The 20,542-nt window shown below is 52.7% G+C and overlaps 1 protein-coding gene across 2 annotated transcripts in view; it reads right to left on the bottom strand.

The window, feature by feature from the left end:
- Nucleotides 1-20,542, bottom strand: part of CYRIA (CYFIP related Rac1 interactor A) — an 83,020-nt gene that overhangs the window by 33,158 nt on the left and 29,320 nt on the right. The window contains exon 2 of one of the 2 annotated variants that reach the window (XM_081100864.1): nt 8,733-8,884. The gene's annotated coding sequence lies outside the window, so the exon portion shown is untranslated. The remainder of the gene's footprint in view (nt 1-8,732; nt 8,885-20,542) is intronic. The other variant, XM_081100863.1, reaches the window with a different exon arrangement.

Here is a 20,542-nt window from a genome sequence, read left to right as displayed (position 1 = left end):
AGTGCCCGCCCCTGGCCAGTGTGGCCCTGTCCTCTGACCTGTGACCCTGACAAGGGAAACCAATAAGCACCTAGTGGTGCTATGTGTGCTTAAGCTGCAGCTGGTGTTTGGAGCAGAAATGTGACTTCATCTTCCTAAGGTCTCATCTCTCTGACCTCTTGTCAAGCTGCTCTCCCTTGCTGTCCACTGTGAGTGTGTGTGTGTGTGTATGTGTGTGTGTATGTGTGTGTGAGTGTGCGTGTGTGTGAGTGTATGTGTGTGTATGTGTGTGTGTGAGTGTGTGTGTGTGTATATATGTGAGTGTGTGTATGTGTGTGTGAGTGTGTGTGTGAGTGTGTATGTGTGTGTGTATATGTGTGTGTGTATGTGAGTGTGTGTGTATGTGAGTGTGTGTGCGTGTGTGCGTGTGAGTATGTGTGTGTATGAGTGTGTGTATGTGTGTGTATGTGAGTGGGTGTGTGTATATGTGCGAGTGTGTGTATGTGTGTGAGTGTGTGTGTGTATGAGTGTATGTGTATGTGTGTGTGAGTGTGTGTGTGAGAGTGTGTGTATGTGTGTGTGAATGTGAGTGTGTGTGTATGTGTGTGTGAGTGTGTGTGTATGTGAGTGTGTGTGCGTGTGTGTGCGTGTGTGTGCGTGTGTGTGCGTGTGTGTGTTGGCCTGGGCAGCACCCACATGCACAGTTTCCCCTGGCCTCTGACATGCGGCCTCTAGGGCAGGCTCTGTGAGAGGGTGGGTGAGCTGGCAGAAAGTCTCGCTCAGCTGCACGTCTCAGGGATGAAAGCAAGGCCACACCATTGCACTTCTTTTTTTTTTTTTTTAAACATATTTTATTGATTTTTTTAAATATATTTTATTGATTTTTGACAGAGAGGAAGGGAGAGAGATAGAGAGTTAGAAACATCGATGAGAGAGAAACATTGATCAGCTGCCTCCTGCACATCTCCTACTGGGGATGTGCCCGCAACCCAGGTACATGCCCTTGACCGGAATCGAACCTGGGACCTTTCAGTCTGCAGGCCGACACTCTATCCACTGAGCCAAACCGGTTTCGGCCACCATTGCACTTCTTAATCTGCGCTGTGAACTAGTTCCTGATGGTCAGTGTGGCACCAAGAACACGAACCTGAGTTTGAATCCCAGCTCAGCCATTTATTAGCTGAGTGCTAATCAATGCATTTGACAACAGTTACTTCCCCTCCCTCGAGTCTGAGCTTCAATATGAGTAACACAGAGATTAATTCAACCTGTCCAAGAGTGGTTTTTAGGAATAATGAGACAACATGTGTAAATAGCTAGACATAAATGTTACTGTAATCACTGTTACTGTTGCCATTTCTATTGTTCTCCCCACTGGTCTTAGCTCTGTTCCCCTGGCCGTGAAGAAGAATCCCGCGTTCCTACATAACTATTGGTACCCGCAAGGGCTTTAAATGCCATCCTAGTGTGTATCTGGATGACTTCCAAGTTCGTAACTGTCACCTGACTCACATATCCATATCCAACTGACTATTTGACTTCTAACAGACATTTCACACTGAGCACATTCAAAATTAAAGTTTTCGTTTCTCCCCCTGAAATCTGTCCCTTCCCAAGTCTTCCCCAGCTGAGTCTATGGCAATTATGCCCATTCCACGTTTCCAGATGCTTGGTCCAAAAATATTGGTGTTATTCTCGCCTCCTTTGTTTTTCTCATCCACCATATCCCCGCTAACAAATTCCATCAGCTCCACTTTTTAGGGTGTGTCTTAAATTCAGTCATTTCACAGCCTCCATCATCAGTGCCCTAGGTCAAGCTACCAGCGATCACCATCTCCTGCTCTGAGTTCCCACTTGCCTTCTAAATAGATCTCCTAGCTCTAACCATGCCCAACCGCTCAGCCAGCTGCTGTGCGGCAGCTACGGTGATCACGCCACCCCCTGCTTCGCTCCCTTCAATGACCTCCTGTTACACTCGGAGTGAAATACAAGGTCCTTATCATAACCAGCAAGGCCAAGGTGATGCCATCCCAAGGTGGTGCATCCCCGACACCCCTCCCTCCTGCATTGTACTAGTCACTGCTTCTGGCCACCTCGCTTTTTCTTTCTTGAACTTATCACATATGTTTCTGCCACGGGATCTTTGCATTGCTAGTTCTTCTGCCTGAGTGTTTTCCCCCAATATATCTCCTGGAGAGACCAGTTTCCTATGTGGCATTTGAACCTGCTTCAGGGAAGTTCTCTGCCTGGCAAGCTTTTATCCCCCACCATCCTGGGGCCCGGATGCCTGTCCCAGTCCTGGGCGAATCCCCTGCCTCCTGCCTCTCTTGCCAAAACCCCGAGTCCTCTCACAACTTGCGCCTTTCCACATTCCTGCCACTCCTGCTTACCTGCCTGCTCTCTCTCCTGCTGGGAGGGGAGCACTCCAGGCTGGGAACTAGGACTTGCTTATGCTTGGATCCAAAACAGGCCACTCAGGGAATGTGTTTCTGAGTCAATAGAAAAAATATGAGTGAAGTGAAGGCAATCAGGCCAAGAACCTCTTGTCAGAGTTCCAGTCGCTTAATTAGAAAGAGAGAAAGAAGGAAGGAGAATGGGTGGCCAAGAAAAGAAGGGGGAGAGAGAGAGAGAGAGAGAGAGAGAGAGAGAGAGAGAGAGAGAGAGAGAAAGAAAGAAGAAGAAGAAGAAGAAGAAGGAGGAGGAGGAGGAGGAGGAGGAGGAGGAGGAGGAGGAGGAGGAGGAGGAGGAGGAGGAGAAGGAGAAATGAGAGAAGAGGCAATGAGAGAAGGAAGGAAAAAAGAAAGGAAAGAATAAAAAGATTACTTCCCTCAGTCCCCTACTTAAAAAAATCCTCATTACCAGATAATCCTTAAATTTTAAGTGCTTCTCACAAACTATCTCAATTAATTCTCACAATAACTCTGAAAAGTAGATAAGTAGTTTAGTTTTAAGAGTTACTAAAATGATATATTTAAAACAGCTTTTCTTGGGGCAAATTCAAGAGCTTGCAGTTAAGTAGTTTCTCCACTAGGGGGCGATACCATCTCATATTAAACACTGCAGGCCCCTGTGTGGGTGGGTACTTAGTATAAAAACAGAAGTTTGTGAAAGCAGAGGATCAATTTCAGCACCCTGAATATTTTCTAAATGTTACTTCTCTTAGTTGTAAAAATTGTTCATACCCACAGCTGTAGCACCCAATGCATCACTAACTCAGTTCCTGTTCAAGATCATTTCAAAAGGATTGGTCATAAGTAAAGGAGCCGTGACATTTGGGAATGAAAGATTAATAGATTCAACCATTTGGTTTAGGAATTGTCCACCTCCCCCCTACCCCCACCCCCTACCCCCAGCCCCTTCCGCTAATTTCTTAAATCATGTTTTCCACCGAGGGAAACATCTGTCTTGTGGCTAAATCTTCTTGACTCAAGTTGCAAAGAGTAAGGATTTTTTTTTTTAAGGCTAAAATCTGACGCCAAACTTATCAAAACAAGTTCTTACCACTCACTTTGGAGAAACTTTCACTTACAGTTATATTGTGAAACTGGAAATTACTCTGGACGCGTAAATTAAGACAGTGGGAAAGCCTAGGGCTGACAGACCGACAGGGGGGCAGAGGGACGTGCCTTGCACGGAGGTGCTCCCACAGGAAACTCTCGATACACAGAGAAGGCAGCGAAGTCACGGTGGGACTTCCCTGTTTGGATTCACCAACCCGGACCACAATGGAACCAAACAAACAAACTCACCAAGTTTATCTCCCAATTGATGGTGAGCCCAGCCCTGCTCTTGATGACTAAACCATGTGTTGTCCTGATTTCAACTTGACCCTGCGGCCCGGGTTCCCAGGCTGGTGTCTGCGGCCACAGATGACTAACTTTGGAAGCTCTGCCCTTCACTGGCTGTCGGGTCCGCAGCCCTCACAGGCAGATCAAATATTGTTTAGGCTACTTCTCCGTGCCACGGGAAGAGGGCCAATGGTTATTCCAACTCCAGGCCCGGGGCCCCTCCTCCACTCACACCATCTGGGAACCCGGCGAAAGGAACGATCTCGGGTCCCTGGGTGCCCCGTGGAGTGTGGGGAACACGCTGGAGGGACAGTGGAGATGCTGGCTCGCCTTTCAAGGACTAGTCTGCCCTTGGCCGGAAGTTCTGAGACTCAGCATTGAAGTTTCAATGTCAAATTCCCTTTCCATCCTGTCTCTTTAACGAGAAGGTTGTTTTGGGGCTGGTCGGTTTAGGATGAAGAAAACCAGAAGTTCTCTTGTCCTGGCTTAACGTGCACTTTGCTGCAGGAGGGAGCTCATTCACTGAACAGCACAAATGGAAGTTCACAAAGCAACCAGGAGGAGCGCGGGCCGAGCCCCCCGCTGTGGGCCAGGTCTGTGCCGAGTGCCTTCCGTTGGTGTTCCCGCCCTGGGGCCCGGGGTTATGTGGCTATAAAGTCTTCCCTCTTTCCACTTCCAGCTCTGCCTCCCAGGCTCCTGGCCTCGGTTTACGCACCCGAAAAAGGGACCAGACGGGAGCTAGACCAGACCCTCTCACAGAGCCCTCTAAACAGTGAGCTTTTGTGAAACTTCTGAGGCCAAACTCTCTCTATAAGTCTTTGCTAAAATAGAAAACCCAGGTGTTTAAATGCAATACTTGCTTACTTAAACAATCAACCCACTGTATGCAGCTAGGGCTAATGCCACCCTCTAATGTACTGTCCATGACGGACCAGACAGCTAGGGTCTCTGGGGGCCAATGCCAGTAGCTTCTATTTTGGTCGGACCAGCAGCTCAGCAGCCTGGGGCTGTCCTGGGTGTGGCCTGGTGAGTGGGGCCTGGTGGATGTGGCCTGGCGGGTGTGGCCTGGCAGGTGTGGCCTGGCAGGTGGGTAGGCGCTCGGGGCAGGCACCATGTCTCTAGCCTCCACTCTGGTTGGCATGGTGACGCAGAGCCGGCCTTCACTTGATCCCCCTTCCCTTTCACTCTATTATCTCTCTGTGAGATCTTGCCCCAGAAGGACAGAGAGATCCTGAGGCCAGGCTGATGTCAGGGGAGAACAAGCAAGTCTTTGTGGGCCTTCAAGAGGCTGAGGCCAGGCCAGGCTCCCAGGCAGCACACAGAGGGGCCTGTGCTCACTCACTCACCAGAGCAGCCCTGTCCTGACATGGGGGGCCCCCATGTCCGTGTCCTGAGCCCTCTGCCTCCCCCGACACCAGCGCTGGGCCAAGTGGAGGGATCTGCGCGTGGTGCCCGCAGGCATTTCACACCAACAAGTCTTAACGCACAGCTAACCTTCTGCGCCAAAACCGAACCACCACCATCAAGCAGTTCCTCTCTTTCGGGATGATGATGGATTTCTCTTCCTTTTCTCGCCACTTTTTTCTTGGTCCCCTTTATCCTTTTCTGCTCATTCACACCTCCAAGGGGTCAGAGATCAACTCCAATGAGTTAATTTAACTATTTTTAGTCCCTGTTGGGAACAAGGCGGGAACATGAGGGGGTGGCTACTAATGGATTTTTCAAAGGCAGAGAGGAGGCATTATCTGTGCACCACAATCACTCTGGCTCTTTCCTCCCCACCAGCATCACAGAGAATTGAGTGTTGGCCCTTGTTTGTACTGCGAGCATCTCTCTTCCAGATCCCAACTCCTAATCATCCTTCAATGCCCAGCTCATCAGCCCCTCTCGGAAGCTGTCCCTGACTTCTCTGCATCCTTCATGCTCCTTCGCTGCATCCACACCACTTTGTTCAGGCCCAGACCCTTGCTCACCGCCCGCTCCTGTGACTCTGGCTCCTTCCTCCCCCGACGAGCTAATGCACTCCTTGAGGGGCTGCCCACGTTTGTGTCTTGATGTTCCAAGGCCTCACACAGTGTCTGGCCTGAGGCAGGCACTCGGGTATTCTCTACCTAATGAGTCCACTCATTTCTGAAGAGAACACTCTTACTTCAGTATTCAGCAGAGAGAGGGGTAAGAGATGGCTATTACCCATCCATTTTCTGACCAGGAGAGGACGCATCCAGACCTACATCCCATGGTTTCTACCAGAACAGCATGGCCTGTTGTCAGCCACTCTCTCCCATCAGACACGGGGCTCGTGTTCCAACCACCACCCAGCAACTTAGTACCAAGGCTGCCCGTGAAGCACTGTCCGCAGTGAACATTCATGGGGGTACTCAGTGCTGGACGTGCCCTAGATCCATGCCCCCCCGACGGACATACCATTCAGCCCGTCGGTATTCACCTACTTGACAGCCGAGGAAACCGTGGTCTTAGAACATCAGGAGGAATGGGTGTGACATAAGCCCTTGAAGGAATTGGGGGTCAAAGAAAATTAGACCCTTTGCTTCATAAAACTCCACCCTTAGCCGCCCATCAATCTTTGCTTAAAGAACGGTTCACAGCACCGCACTGTCCTCAGGACATACTCATCCTCTTGGCCTGACACTCAAGGTTCCAGCTTCTCACTCCGCACGAGTCCCCCAGTCTCTCCGAGTCACCTCACATTCTACAGCTACAGTGAATGGCGCTGCGCACAGGGCCTCCCAGGGGCAGCCTTGCGTATGCCTCCCCTCTGCCCACATGCCCCACCCTAAAGGTCCTACCCTCCCTGCTGTTCAGCTGCCTGATGAGCCCTCAAGTCTAGGACTGAGTGGAGGTAGCGTGTCTCTGGGCAGCTTCCCGGGTTCTGCACCTCAGTGGGTCAGAGACCCCTCCTCTGGGCTCCCGCACACCCACTCGTACACGATGCTGGCAAGTGTGTGTTGTCTAGTCACTCGTAGGTCTCCCAATAAAACCGCAAACAACTCGAGGGCAGGGGCTGAATCAAATCACCACCGACCCCTGTGTCTAGCACTGGCGCTGGCACACAAGAGGCACTCGAATGTTTGCTGAATGAACTGATCCGCCCTCTCCCCTGAAGCCAAGACTTGGCAATGGTCTAGGTGAACGAATTCCAAGAGAATTGGTAGCAGTGACCAGGGGGAGGTTCCAATGGAAAATTCCCACTCTAGCAAATCTGTTTCACAACGACCAGATCAGGGCAGCTGCTCACTTCAACCCCATTTACCAATGCCACTTCCCCAAGCAGCTCCGTCCGAGCGCCAGGCCACGGGCCCCTGGCGTGGCACCAAGTCTCATTCATCTCCAGAGTCTCAGTAACTAAAACTGCGAGAAAAGAACTTCCACCCTTATTTTTACTGAGGACGCTTTAGGGATGGGGCCTTGGAGAGGCCCCCTCTCACTTAGCTCAGGTCTCCCTCAGACAACGCCGACCAGGGAGGCTTCCCTGGTGCCTTAGAGGAGTGCCCGTTCTCCCAACTTCCCAGCTCTCTGGCGTGAACAGACTTATTTTTTTACGTAGCACTTAATACTGCCTGATATAACGTATGTGTGGCTGTTTCCCTGTTGGCGATCCCTTGATCTGACTGGAATGCAAGCTCCATGAGACAGCAACTTGGCTTTGTTCCGTGCTGTGCCCCGCACACCAAGGATGCCTGCCGAGTAGCCTGTGCTCCATAAACGTGTGTGGGATGCATGGGTGGCTGCATGAATGAATGCCCCACAGAGCTAACAGACACGGGAGAAAGCCCATGTCATGGCTCTGGAGGAATACATTCTTGAAAGGAACTTCTGCTGAGTGCCAGGCCAGGAGGCCCGCCCCCAGATTAACTGATGCCAGCCGTCAGGCTCTTCCCCTGGGTCTTGAGACCCTGCTGGCCTTACAGGAAAGGGGCTGCGGGGAGGGAGTTGGCTTTCACCTAACACCTTGAGTGACAAAGGATGGGTCAAGAGGCTGGGAGAGGAGCGGGCCCCGACGCTGGGTATAACGGAGCACGCCATCCCCATGGCTGGGCTGCAAGGGCACTCGGGCCAGAGCCGTGGCGAGGGAGGGCTGCTACTGAGGACAAGCTCTGAAATCAAAAGCCTGGTAACAGCCTCTCTCTTCTGTAACTGCTTGGGACTTCCGGTGTGTGTGCACAAGGCCCGCCCCTGGATGCACTCGTTGCTGGTGTCACTGTGCTGGCCTCTCTCCTAAAGTTCTCCTTCTTCTTCTAGATACCTTGAGGCTCTTTGAAAACGAAAACCATGGCCCAAGGCCCACATGGAACCCAATGGAGGGGAAAAGCGATATTTTAACAGTTCAAAGTAAGGCTGGGCGGGGAGAGAAGCTAACCTTTTTTGAGGTCTAATATAAGAAAGAAACAAAGCTAGCACATTATGTCCTCTGATTGCCACTGTAAGTCTACAGATGAGACTGCACTGTCCCATCCCACAGATGGGGAAACAGAAAGTTGGGGATTTAAAACGATGCGGGCAAAACCAGTCAGCTCATAAAGAGCAGAACTGAAATTCCAAGTCAGGTCCGCCTCATTCCGAAACTCGCCTCCTTCTTCTGAGTGAGGCGCGCTCTCAGGGAGCCCCCCGGGAAAGAGGAACCACAGGAAGATGAAAGGGAGCACCCGGCACACCTCGTCCCCAGCGAGTGCGACTCCCAGCGGAGCACTGTGGGATAAAGGACGCTGGGACCGCAGGATTGGAAAATACCTTGGAAATCACCGGGTCTCACCTTCTATACTGTGCTCAGCTTTATGAAATGCTCTGGCTTCAGTTTTCAAGGAGACTCAAGCTCTCTAGATGAAAAAGATGACCCTCCGTAACACTTTCCTATATGTACTCTCTCGACGTGCAGGTCACACATCCCCACCCAGAAAGTGCCTGGCGCCACTGCCAGCCTGCTGCCACCCGTCAGCTGTTTCTTACCTGGAGAGGCTCTTGGGAGTCAGGTTCACCAATCCAGGCTGATGAAACGGACCAGCGGAGCAGCCCTCGGCCAAGACAAGTCTGGTCCCCGGTCAGGGCTGTGGCCCCCTTGAGTCCGGTGGTTTCTCTGTCCTTAAGTGAGTGATAATCTGCTAAAAGGAATGCAAGTCATGTTACTGAGAGGCCATTTCCTGTTCTCCTCCAATAACAATACTTTTTTTTTTTTTTTTTTTTTTTTAAGGAGAGCAGAGAGTCCCCGAATCCCAGATTCCCAGGCTGAGAGAAATCCGCGGTCACCCTGCTTCATGCTTTCGTTTGGTGGTTGAGAAGATTGAGGCTCAGAGAAGCCTCGCTCGAGGTTCTGCGACTTGGACAAGGAACCCAGAGGAGAAAGTGTCTTGGACTCTCTGGCCTTTGGAATTTTTTAAAAAGCAGCCACATGGTCTGGCTGACTCCTCAAACAACTGGTCATTGACCCTGAATGCAAAGACCTTTTTTTAAAAACAGATTTTCAAAAAGGGAGGTGGCACGTTTTCCAGATTGCTGTTGGTGTTGTTTTTGCAGCTTTACCCTGGGAGCCAAATTAGTAAAACAGTCCACGTCAGGCATGTGGTCGCGTGGCTCTCCCTGTTTCCCTTAGAAAAATATTGTGATGGAACAGCGTGCCCCAGGGGCCCAGTGGCGGCCAGGCTTTGTGATCCAGGGATGGGCATGTGAGCACCCAGCCCGGAGGTCTCTCAGTGGGTCTCTCTCTGTCTCTCCCCTCTCTTTTGCTCTGTCTGTCTCCCCCACCCCGCCGTTTCTATCTCTCTATCTCTTTGTCATTATCTGCTTCTCTCTCCCTCTTTCTCTCTCTTGCTCTCGCTCTTGCTCTCATTCCGCTCTTGCTCTCACTCTCCCTGTTTCAGGAAGACAGCAACAGCCACAGACTCTCCCCCATGGGCATCACTGATTAGGTAATTTTTCTGGCTACTGTACTTCTGAAGAGCCATTTCCCTGTGCAGAAAACGAAAACCAAAAAAGGGAGCTTGCATTTGTTAAGCAAATAGCATCGGCCAGGCGCACCATGTGAATCTCACAGATGTATCTCCCTAATCTGTCCTCATGAATACCGTCGACTTCATTTTCCCAAAGGGTCAGGGAACCTAACTTCAGAGAGCTAGAAAGACCCGGAGAATCACAAGGAGAACATGGTGCAGAATCACTAATAAACTCCTGTCTGCCTCCCACACCTAGGCTGTGCCCATCGACACTTGACTGTATTTACTCGGCCAAAACACTGGGAGTTCTGCAGTGTTTTAGTTCAAAAGCAGGAGGATATAATGTGGAAGCTGTAAATTGCTGCAAGAACATGAAGAATTAGTCTTAGGAGATTCTCTTTCAGACCGTGCTCTGGGGCCCCGGCTTCCTGCCTGCTCCCCGCTGGGGTTCACGTGCCCGGAGAGGCTGGGCCCTCTGGCTCCAGCTCTGAGCAGCAGACAGAGGGCCCGTAGGTCAGGAAATCACGATTATCAACGCGCCACGCTTGTTCCTGTTCTCAGGCAACCAGGGACAGGGCTGAGAGATGGGGTGGGGGGTGGGGAAAGAGGAAGAAAAAACAGGAAGTGTGGGGGGAGGAAATGATAGAGAAAACACAGCAACTCTGCAAAGTCCTTGGCCTGATGAGAAAGTGATTCTGAGCCGGCGTCCCTGGGGCTGTCTCTGCATTTGGGGAAAGCGGGTCATGGTGGCAGCGGGGAGACTGGGGTTGGTGCCCATGTCTCCAGCCCAGGGCCCGGCCCAAGAAGACAGCCCCCTGGCACAGGCACTGTCTCCCATGAGCACTTGGTGCCGACAAAGGACAGAACCAATTCCCAAAGAGGAATCCCGGGAAGGCCGTGGCCCACACCTCTGGGCCGTGGCCGAGAGCCCAGGCGCGCCCACAAAGACCGGGAAACGAGAGAGGAGAGGCTGAGGTGAGGGGGCCTCAGGGATGTCACCCCACCCCCTGCTCTCCTTCTCGATTGCTCTCTAACGTGTAACCTGCTTTCAGTGTATATGATTGGGCCTGGGTTCACCTGACAGGGCCCAGTCAGAGCCCCGCTTTCTTCTACCACAAAGCTAAGCAGGCCAGGCCAGGAGAAGGCGAATCTCCTCCTGTCCACATTGCCACTTCACTTGCTTATAGACTCTTATAGAAGTCCCCCACGCCCAGTGGGCATCGTAAGGATGGCAATCACCTGGTAAGCAGAACAGCCACGCAAATAGGCAAGCCCGATGATCGCTAATCACGCAAATAAGCAAGCCCGATGATCGCTCATCATGCTGCAACACTGATATTGATGAGTGGAGACTTAGAGCCTGCCGATGGCACCGGGAGGACGGGGGCCACCGCCCCAGAGGCCACCATGCAGCACTCCCTCTGCAAGCAGTGACAGCAACAAGGAAAGGGTGAGGCACGCGGGAGGGCCGACAGTGGGAAGAAATCAGGAATAAAAGGCAGAGGAAGGAAGCAAGGCTCCAGGTGGGAATGTGGAGAGGTGCTGGGCCCACAGGACAAGGAGTTTGTCCCCAGCCCCCCTTGGGTGGCAGCACCCTGAATTCCTTCCCACCTGCCCCCACTCTTCAACACCCCTGTCCTCCTCCCCCCACCCCCGGGAGTCAGCCAGCACCAGTCAGTGACATCTGGCCCTGGTGTGTACACAGCATGGCTCGGTGGTGGGAGGAGGCGAGGCTGGGGAGGGGACAGGGAGGTCGAGATGACAGTCCTCAGGGTGAGTAGAAGGGCTGGTGCCTTGGGAATCCATCCCCATGTCAGAGGGGAACAGACCTATGGGACAGGCGGGTGACCATGATGTCGAAAGTCTTCAAACACTGCACACACTCCCAGGTCGCACACACTCCCAGGTCGCACACACTCCCAGGTTGCACACACAGGTCGCACACACAGGTTGCACACACTTTCACAGGTCACACACACAGGTCGCACACTCTCACAGGTCGCACACGCTCCCAGGTCGCACACACTCACAGATTGTACACACTCACAGGTCGCACACTCTCACAGGTCGCACACGCTCCCAGGTCGCACACACAGATCGTACACACTCACAGGTCGCACACTCTCACAGGTCGCACACGCTCCCAGGTCGCACACGCTCCCAGGTTGCACACACAGGTCGCACACACTCACAGGTTGCACACACTTTCACAGGTCACACACACTCCCAGGTCGCACACTCACAGGTCGCACACACTCACAGATTGTACACACTCACAGGTTGCACACACTTTCACAGGTCACACACACTCACAGGTCGCACACACTCACAGATTGTACACACTCACAGGTCGCACATACTCCCAGGTTGCACACACTCACAGGTTGTACACACTCACAGGTCGCACACACTCCCAGGTTGCACACACTCACAGATTTTACACACAGGTCGCACTCCCAGGTCGCACACACTCCCAGGTCGCACTCCCAGATTGTACACACTCCCAGGTCACACACACTCCCAGGTTGCACTCCCAGATCACACACACTCCCAGGTCACACTCCCAGGTCGCACACACTCCCAGGTCGCACTCCCAGATCACACACACTCCCAGGTCGCACACACTCCCAGGTCGCACACACTCCCAGGTCGCACTCCCAGATCGCACACACTCACAGGTCGCACACACTCCCAGGTCGCACACACTCCCAGATCGCACACACTCCCAGGTCGCACACACTCCCAGGTCGCACACACTCGCAGGTCGGACACACTCCCAGGTCGCACACACAGGTCGCACACACAGGTCGCACACACTCACAGATTGTACACACTCCCAGGTCGCACACACTCCCAGATCACACACACTCCCAGGTCGAACACACTTGCAGGGACACCAGGCTCTGGTTTCGGCCTCATGAAGAACTGGGAACAGGACAGCACAGAAATCACCTCTCACCACTTCAGAGGCGGGGAGATTAAAGCCCAAATAATAAGTCATGGAATAATAATGATGATGATGATGATGATGATGATGATGTTGCCATCTGTGGCAGCTTATTATGTGTCAGGAAACAGGCCAGGCGCTTTCCGCAGGTCCTTAGTAATTACTCCCACTCTGTGACGGCCATATCATTACTCCTCATTTGTAGCTGAGCTACACTAAGTAATTTCCTCGGTCTGAAAGCCAGCTGGTATGAGACAGGAGCTGCTGCATGGTCTGTGGTCTGTGTGACATTTTGTCCCATGATGTCACCGCCTGTGCTGTGACATGGCGACATGCCTTACCCGTGACCGTGCACCGGTGCCGACCACAGCCAGCTTCTGCGCCATCCGCATCACGGGTGCAGGTTTCTGCCTGAGTGCGTCATCCCCGTGGCATCTGCACGTGGGGAGGTATTCGGTCGCATACCATGAGGGCGACCATGGGATTCACCATCTAAACTGAGTGCTTGTGGGAGTGGGAAGCAAACCATGAAGGCCACTGGGACAACAGGCATGAGCCGGGATGGTCGCAGGCATGCAGGACATGTGGGCACCCTGAGGTCACCCACAGCCCCGAGGGCCAATTACGTTTGTCGGGAGAGAACTGTCCCAGCAATCCCGGGCTTTCCAATCCACACACACATTCCTCTGCAACCGTTCCCGCCCCTTAGCTCACCAAAGGTCTTCTCCATCTGCTGGGCCTGTAGGCTTTGCATATAAAACAGGCCGATGCCACAGGTTATGAAGCATCGTGCTACGATGGGAGAAGCAAGGGTGTGACCAGCTTCACTTATTTTTTTAATATAATTTTTATTAATTTCAGAGAGGAAGGGAGAGGGAGAGAGAGATAGAAACATCAATAACAAGAGAATCATCCATCGGCTGCCTCCTGCACGTCCCACAATAGGGATCGAGCCTGCAACCTGGGCATGTGCCCTGACCGGGAATCAAACTGGGACCTCCTGGTTCATAGGTCAATGCTCAACCACTGAGCCACACCAGCCGGGCAATGATATATTTCAAAAGGACGGTGGGCTCCCAGAACCCGAATGCACAGCTGTTCTGATAACCAGCCACTCCCCCAACATGCAGGCTCGGTGGCTCTCCTCCCTAAGGCAGCTGGAGACTGCAGGCCACCGACAGGACACAGACCCTGTTGCCTCAAGGGGCAGCGTGTTGCTGGGACAGACCTGGCCTTTCTCCACCGCCAGTAGGCACTGACCCGGCCGAAGGGTGCGGAGGGAGGCCCTCTGGACGGGCATCTCCCCTTCCACCCCCCTGGCCCAGGGAGGATGGAGGCAGCACTTAGAGCCGGCCTTCATCTTGCTGTCCCGCAGAACCTGCCCTTCTTAGGAATCTCTGCCCCAGGAGAGAAAGAATCTGCCTTCTTAGGAATCTGCCCCAGGAGAAGAATCTGCCTTCTTAGGAATCTGCCCCAGGAGAGAAAGAATCTGCCTTCTTTTGAAACCAGGGACCCATCTTGACTCACACTCTCCCATCAGTTCAGGTAAAGTAAATGCTAACAAAAAAAGCTTAGGCCTCCGTCCATCCATTGTTGGAAGAGACCCTGGCATTTACTGAATCACAGAGCGTGACAGGACGTCTAGCCCACAGGTTTCTGACAGCTCTGCGGAGGCTCAGGGCCTGAGGGCCCACGGGTGCCTGGGGGACGCGGTGGCTCTGGGCCCTCCTCCCGCAGCCACGCAGGCAGTTAAGCCAGGCTCCTTATCTGTTCTGTGTAGGAGCTTCTACAAGTGGTCATACTTGGTAAGTAGGTAAGACCCTTTTCCCCAATTAGGTCACATCCGCAGGCCGGGGTGGTTAGGGCATGGACTCGCCTTTCGGGGTGGGGCGCCATGCAACCGACTACCTCTATTAGTATCATGACAATGACTATTATCATTTCTAATATTACTCAGGAGACACCTCCATCCTAGAGAAGGGAAGGGACTTGTTTAATGCCACTCAGCACGCAGGTGGAGAAGCCAGGACTGGGGCGCAGGTCTCCCCACCATGCCAGCGTGCTGGGAACCCTGTCCTGGGAGTGGCCTAGAGACCTGACGGGGGCCAACCAGAGCAGCCTGGGCTCGGCGATCCGAGACTGTCAGGGGTCAAGGAGTGGGTGACCGTGGTGGCACCGAAGAATGCCACTCTTCCTCACTGGGCACTGCCTCTGCCCAGGCACTGTGCCGCCCGTCACATCACATGACTGTCTCCCTCGGCCCTCACATGGGTCCTGCGGAAAATGAGGGCACGCCCTGCCCACCAGCCACATCTTAGAGATTAGCAGCCGGAGGGTGACTTGGCGAGGCCGGGGACCAGCCCCAGTTAACAGCACACGTTTGTAAGAGTTGGTCGTGAAGCTCGAAACTGAACCCAAGTTCAACCTCAAGGCGCTCACTCTAACCCCTGCGCTCCACAGCCATGGAGGGTCCGTCCATCACGCCAGATGGGACATCTGACCCGGGGCGGGAGGGCAGTGGCCCGTGGCAGGACCAGAGCCCGGGTCTCTGCTCCGAAGCTCACACTGGCTCCATTTCCCAGAGCTGTGGTTCAAGCCGGTTCTGACCCCTGTCCCACCTACACAGCCAAGAAGGTGAGCGCCCCCCATGTGTGTGGCCAGGGACATGGGTCAAACTGGCTGAGGGATTCAGGAAACCCCAGCCAGTCTTCCATCTGAACAGATGGGCCAGGCCAGAGGCTTCTGTCTCCGACAGGATTTCGGTGTTGGTGTCATTAGGTCCTCCTCTGGGCTGGGGAGCAGGGACACGTGAGAAATCAAATGAGATGAGTATCTTCCTCCTTCTGACAACCCCAAACATCAGTACGATGACATCGCAGTCAGCCTGGGGCCTTTCATGCTCGCTCCCCTCCTCCCAGGCGGCAACTTCAGGGGTGTCGCTGTAACGACTTGACAGGCAGGAGTCTGATGCGTCGGCAGCCGCGCTGCCTCGTCTCCTCCAGGCAGGCGGCAATCAGAGAGGAAGACGTACAAATTGCCGGTTATAAAAGCAGCTGTGGGGCTGGAAAGACAGCTCAGGGAACAGGCAATAATGTCGCAATAACTATGGAAGGTGTCGGACGGGTACTAGACTCATCAGGGGGATCGCTTTTTAATGCATACGAATGTCTAATCGCTATGTTGTACACCTGAAGCAAATATCATATTGTATGTTAACTATAATTGAAAAATAAATTTTAAAAAATGTTAAAGACAGAAATGAACACAGTTCAGGCTGTAGAGGCCCTACCGGACCACAAGCCAGGACGATGCCTTGAGGGAGCAGGAAGGCTCCAGAGGGAAGTGAGGAGACCCGGGTCTGCCCCCAGTGTGGCCTTGGCCGGGCGGTGTGACCTGTAATCCCTCTTCCCTCTGATCGTCAGATTCAAAGTCTGCCCAATGCTGACCTTACAATGAAGGCCATGGCCCAGCAGGCCGCGGTGGGCTACTCTGAAGACCCAGTGAGCTTTCCCCGCGAAAGCACCGTAGCTCTTGTCATGTTTCATCTCTGCCGATGGATGGAAGTTTCCTGAGAGGAGGGGAGTGTCTTACTTATCCAGAGTCCCGCACACATGACGTGTGGAGGGTGGGATCTGTAAAATTCGGCTTCCTGGAAGGCAGTGAGCGGCTCAGTGTGCGGGGGGGGGGGGGGGGGGGGCGGAGGAGGTGCAGGGATACAGCAGAGAAAGAGCCTAGTAAGAGGCTGTGCCCGAGGCTGACTGGGATGTCCACAGGTAGCCAGTGTATCAAGCCCTGGTGTCAGTATTAGTGGGAGGATGGGCTATGGAAAGAGCCTGGGGCCTACGACCAATGCTTCTTTGAGCCCTGGCTGCCCGTCTCTATAATGGGAATAATAGCTCCATGTCAGGGTACCCCAATGTTAAAAGTGGCCAGTACAGTACTTGGTACCTATTTGAACTTCAGCAAATACAACAGCCCCTAAAAACATGCCAAGCAGCACAGATAGACAGCGCTGACCTGGACTGTCAGGGTAGATGATGGCTGTGGAAGTTCAAGGCCAGTGCTGCCCAGGAATGGGAAACTAAGAAATGGGGCCTGGCCGGACTGCACTGGGCACCATCTGAGGGCCAGTCTGGCTGCAGCCATTTGTTGCCAAGTTCCCGCCAATGCTGGTGTGCTCCGGGGATCTGCAAACGCTGGCAGCACCCATGTACCCAACCAGGCGGGTCTCCCACGGCAACACCACCCAGTGCCACACACCACCTGCGAGCTCCCGCAGCCCCTGGCCCACAGAGCCACCGACAGGGGCCACCTCTGGGTGGCTGACACTGGGTGTTCTTCTCTGAAGACCCACTTGCCCCCTAAGGCTGGTGGATGGCAAAACACTGGGGCTTGAAAAGCAGGCAATCTGGGCTCCTGTTTCAGCTTTGATGTTAAACATTCTTTTTTTAAAATTTTTGATTGATTGATTTTGGAGAGAGAGAGAGAGAGAGAGAGAGAGAGAGCGCGCACTTGGTTGTTCCACTTATTTCTGCATTCATTGGTTGATTCTTGCATGTGCTCTGACTGGAGATCAAACCCACAACCTTGTATTGGGATGACGCCCTAACCAACTGAGCCACCGGCCAGGGCCTGCTTTGACTTTCTGTCTCTCTAAGACACTGGGCAAGTCGCTCCCTGCCAATGAAGTGGACTTGGGAACCTGGGACCCTCAGTGTCTGGAACAGCCTTTCAACAAAGTGTACTGAAGAGCTTCACCTACGAGAGACACTGCCCTTCGAGAAAGCGAATTGCTACAAAACCCCACTTAAAGGAACCTGTCCTGCAGAAAGCCCCCATTCTGATCGAACAGGAACATGCTCAAGTCCACGGGTAGCTGGTTCCTAGTTCCCACCCCACCGACTCTTGGCTGTGCAAGAGGAGTCCGAGCCTGTTTCTCCTGTGAGCCTCAGAGGTAATGGTATCTGCTTTACCTCCCAGAAAGCACTGATCTCATTTTACTCAAACGCTATGAGGCTGGCCATCCTCCCCTTCCGTGAGCGGATCCAGATACACGTTCGCCAGGCAGGAGTGGGAGAAAACGGGGGATTTCTATTACTCTTAGTAAGGGGAGCGGTTCGGGGATGACGCGAGGAGGAATGATTGAGAAGGTACCTGCGACAGCTGGCAGCCGGCTTATCTCTATTTCCTCCGCTGAGGACGGTCCCCTGGCCCAGGCAGCACACCCTGGAGACCGCATTGAGATAATAGCACAGCTGCTCCCGGTCCAGGGTTTCTGCTGCCCGGCAAATCACCAGGCACATGATCAGCATTCAGGCCCATTCAGCCTCAAGACTCAAAGCGATTCTGCCTTCCCCAGCTCAGAGCTGTAGGGGGTGTATCACACACCCTCACCTGGCCCCAAGCATGAGAAAAAGAAAGGGGGGAGTTCTGGACAGGAAAATGCTGGGGATAAGCTCCCCACAGAAATCAACTACAAAAAATGTACTTTCCCTGTGAGAACCACCGCTAACAAAATCCATATTCCCAGGTTTAGTGTTCAAGTCCATACGAATTGAGAACCATCCTTTATATAAGCTCTCAACTTAAGCCCCATGTGGCTTACTGCAGCTTCGCGTTTCCTTGCCCTGATATGCACACAGACTTATAGCTCCACACACCTCCATTCTTTCTGTCATCCATCAAGGCCAGCAGCAGGCTCACCTTCTCCGTGAAGCCTTCTCTGATATGCTGACACCCCACTTCACATTGACCTCTCCTTCTCTGAACTCTCACAGCACTTTCTATCTGCGCTGCTCAGCATTCAGCAGCCGTGGGGCACCTCATCACTTTTGGACTGGACTGTTTGCACCAGCCTCCTAACTGGCTTCATCCGGCCTGCACTCTGGCCCAGTGCTCTGCAGAAACTACTTCCTAAAGCACAACTCTGATGATGCATCGAGTCTTCGCTGCTGCTCAAAACCCTTCAGGCACTTCCCACCACTTCCAGGATCAAATCCAAACGCCACAGCATGCCCTCACCCCTCCTCTGGGGCTACCCACATCCAGTCACACCAAACTACCCCCGAGGTTATGTAATGAGGTAGCACCAACAGTGGGAGGAGAAACCAGGTCTCCTGATGATAACCAGAGAAGGGTTCTTCCCACAGTCCCGGGCTCTCCCAGGTCTGATGCTGGACCATGGAGAAGATGGCTAGAAGCAATTGGCACGGAACCATGGCCAAGGTCAAAACCACAAGACCAGCTAGGTCCTTAGGTTTGATGAGTTTTCAATCTGATGACAACCAGCCAATCCACCAAACAAGCAAATGCAAGAGCAGGCATCGGGAGCTCAGACATAAGAGTGCATTTGCTCTTTTCATCGACAGTGAGAAGATTATTATTTGTCCTTTCACATGTGTGGACACTGAGGCTTATATCTGAACTGAAACTCCAGCCAAGACCTTTCTCCTGCACTCTATCTAGCACAGTATATCCAACAGCCCCCTGGCCCTCACTCTCTTGTACCACCAAGCACCTCACACTCAACATATCTGGTGCTGAGCAACAGCCCTCGGTTCCTGTCCAGGAGGCCTTACCGACGAGCTCCCTGGGGATTCTGCTCTGTCCTCCTGCTTCTGCATCCCCTTAAATAGAAAGATTATAGAAAGAAATGTTTATTCAACAAAAAAGGGAGAGAGAAGATTTCATTCTAATAGCTCTCTCCTGATTCAAACAAATGATCAAAAACCCTTACCAGGCTAAAGCACCCCCATCACACTCCACACTAATAAATGTGTGTGATTATGAGAGAAGGAGGACTGATGGAAGGACAAGATCCAGAGGAAGCAAGATGAATATCTGAGCAAAGTCCTCCTGGATCCAGGTGACACCAGCTGACCAGAGCCGATTATACAGACCTCCTCCCCAACTTCAGCTTCCGCGAGGTCTGATAAGTAGAAACCAGCCATGGTGGGAGTATTCACACCATGAAATCGGCAAACATTCCTCATCAGGTGTGTTTTGTTTTTGTTTTTTTCCCAGGGAATCAGTTCTGTAACATGTATCAGCCCACCACTAAATGGGTCCAGGAGAAGGACACTGGGTTGGGAAGACAGGAAATTTAAATTGTAGCTACAGCTCTGCCTCAGTTGGAGCTGTTGGATGGGCCAAGTTTCTTCTCTTTCTGGTCCTCAATTATCTTATGAAAAGGGAGCACAAATCCTGGCTTTCCTTACACATAACTATATGAACTGAGAGGAGAGAAGGGCATTTGGGTCCATGTAAAGTCATGAGGGCATATTTGCCAATGTCTGCAGACATGTTGGATTGCCACAACTGAATTGTTGGTGCCGCTGGCACCCAGGGATACTGAGACCATCCTACAATGTGTGAGACGGTACCCACAATGAAGACGGAATTTGTCCTAGATGTCTGTGGTGCCAAGGTTGAGAAACCTGATCTAAAGATACTCAACACAGTGGCCGCGTCAAGCTCCCTGAACATATCAGCGTCCAGGAGAAATCAGAAGGGAACTGGTCAGTTGTCAGGAAACCTAGAGGCCAGTGGCAGACCATTGGGGGAATTCCTACAAGTGACGATGCAAGAGTAAGTCAGCTCTTGTCCTACATGGTGCCAGCACACAGTAGGTGCTCAGCCATGGTTTGGGGGAAAAGCAAACGGGTTCAGTGGAAGCCATACTGTGCTCTGTCTAGCAGGCCCACACTCCTTGGGGTGCACATTCCCCCAGGCCCCAGATGACAACAAGTAGAAGAATCTTACAAGTGCGATCTCACTTCCTCTGCGAGGAACATGGGAGAAGCGGTGTGACTGACGTTCCCGCCCCGGAGACTCCACTTAGGCAAATAATCACCAGCCCGGCGAGCACAGTGGCAGTGGTCAGA

Source organism: Myotis nattereri (genome assembly GCF_964212035.1).
Source record: "Myotis nattereri genome assembly, chromosome: 10".
Taxonomy (NCBI): domain Eukaryota; kingdom Metazoa; phylum Chordata; class Mammalia; order Chiroptera; family Vespertilionidae; genus Myotis; species Myotis nattereri.
This window is presented reverse-complemented; position numbering and strand designations above follow the sequence as displayed.